At 46.8% G+C, this 2500-nt stretch overlaps 1 protein-coding gene across 1 annotated transcript in view; it reads right to left on the reverse strand.

The window, feature by feature from the left end:
• LOC105895792 (cAMP-specific 3',5'-cyclic phosphodiesterase 4B-like) overlaps positions 1-2500 on the reverse strand; it is a 22373-nt gene that overhangs the window by 11148 nt on the left and 8725 nt on the right. The gene's annotated exons all lie outside the window — the stretch shown is intronic.

Below are 2500 nucleotides of genomic sequence, written 5' to 3' on the forward strand. Positions count from 1 at the left end.
GGGAGAGAGAGGGAGAGAAAGGGAGAGGGAGAGAGAGAGAGGAAGAAGGGAGAAAGGGAGAGAGAGAGAAGGGAGAAAGGAGAAGGGAGAGAGAGAGAGAGAGAGAGAGAAAGAGAAGGGAGAGAGGGAGAGAAGGGAGAGAGGGAGAGAGAGAGAAATAGATAGAGAGGAGAGAGAGAGACGGGAGAGCGAGAGAAGGGAGAAAGAGGTATAAGATATTTATACATGTTTGATTGTTTGTTTTTAAACTGTTTTCCAACCACCTACACCATTATCTGTACATTATTATTGTAGTTTTTGATATCTTATTTCTTATTTCTTAATGTCAATGCAGCTGTTCAAAATATGAATATGAATATGAGAGAGAGAGACGTTTTCCAGCTCAAAGCAGACATGGATGAGAGAGAGACAGAGAGAGGGAGAGGGAGAGAGGGAGAGAGGGAGAGTGAGAGAGAAATAGAGAAGGGAGAGATGGAGAGGGAAAAGGGATAGAGAGAGAGAGAGAGAGAGAGAGCAGCAGAAGAGTATCAACAGTGCTTTCTATCATCCCAGCCCTCTCGCCCTCTCTCTCTGTCGCCAGACACATACTCCATATCTCCTATGAGCTCTTATGGAACAGTTATGGAACACAGGGAGAGAGGAGCAGGAAGAGAGAGAGATGGAGAGGAAGAGGGAGAGATGGAGAGGAAGAGAGAGATGGAGAAGAAGAGAGAGAGATGGATAGGAAGAGGGAGAGAGGAGAGGAAGAGGGAGAGAGGAGAGAAAGAGGGAGAGGAGCAGGAAGAGGGAGAGAGGAGCAGGAAGAGGGAGAGAGGAGAGGAAGAGGGAGAGATGCAGAGGAAGAGGGAGAGAGGAGAGAAAGAGGGAGAGAGGAGCAGGAAGAGGGAGAGAGGAGAGGAAGAGGGAGAGATGCAGAGGAAGATAGACAAAAACATTAAGAGGACAGGGCAGAGAAAAATGAGAAAGAGAGAGGGATGAGAGATGGCAGGACACAAAGTGGGGAGGAAGAGTGATGGAAAAGTACTTTCAAAGAGAGAGTGAACGAGAAAAAGCAAGCTAGAGAGAGAGAGGGGGAAAAGATAGAGTGTGAGAGAGAGAGAGTGAAATAAAGATGGAAAGAGAGTGAGAGAGAAAGAGTAAGATGAGATGAGGAATAGGAAAGAACTGAGAATATCTTTCCACATGAATTATTAACCAAACTCTCTCCCTCTTTCTATCCCTATCTCTCTCCTTCCCTCTCTTTCTCTCGCTGTTCCACTCGTTCTCCCTAAAAACCCATTCCTCTGTGAGGCACACAGACTCATGAATATCTCTCACACACACACACACACACACACACACAGACAGACAGACAGACAGACAGACAGACAGACAGACAGACAGACAGACAGACACACAGACACACACACACACACACACACACACACACACACACACCATATACCTACTGCACAGACAGGCTCATAAATATCTCAAAACCTATACAAATACACACACACACAGACACACATATAGATAAACACCTACACTCTAAGAAAGCTATGCATACTCCGAGATAGACAACAGACACACACAAACACACACACACACACATAATATTTCTGTCTCTCTCTCTGACTTCAACTTCAACTGAAGTACAACCCCCTTCACTTACAAAGCACACACACACACACAAACACAAACACACACACACACACACACACACACACACACACACGAACACACACATATTCACTCACTCTAATACACACACACACAAACACAAACACACACACACACACACAAACACACACACAAACACACACACATTCACTCGCTCTAATACACACACAAACACACTCACACACTGAACAGGACAGAGGCTTCTCTCCGAAGCAGCTTGTCCTGTCAGCTGAGACCCAGTTGGCAGCCACAGTAGCTCCACGCTAACAGTAAAACACCCACCCCCCCCCCCACCTCCATACACACATACACACACAGACACACACACACATACACACACAGAGACACACACACCAGCAACCCCTCCAGCAAGGCGTCATGATATCACTGTCCCACTAACACAAGCACACATACACACACACACACACATACACACACACACACACACACACACACACACACACAGACACTCATGATATCACTGTCCCACTAACACACAGGCGCACGGGTGTGTGTTGTCTGAATCACACTCCTGACTCACACAAGGTCTCAGAGCTCATCACAGCCGTGTTCTCCCAGCACCAGCGCTTCACTGACCTAACACGGAGTCATCACTCACTCACACACACAACACACACACACACACACACACACACACACACACACACACACACACACACAACACACCACACACACACACACACACACACATACATACATACGTCCACCAAACACACGTCTGCACAAACCGTACACACACACACACACACACACACACACACACACACACACACACACACACACACACACACACACATATGTACTCCAAACATAAACA

This window comes from Clupea harengus, chromosome 24 (genome assembly GCF_900700415.2).
Source record: "Clupea harengus chromosome 24, Ch_v2.0.2, whole genome shotgun sequence".
NCBI lineage: Eukaryota > Metazoa > Chordata > Actinopteri > Clupeiformes > Clupeidae > Clupea > Clupea harengus.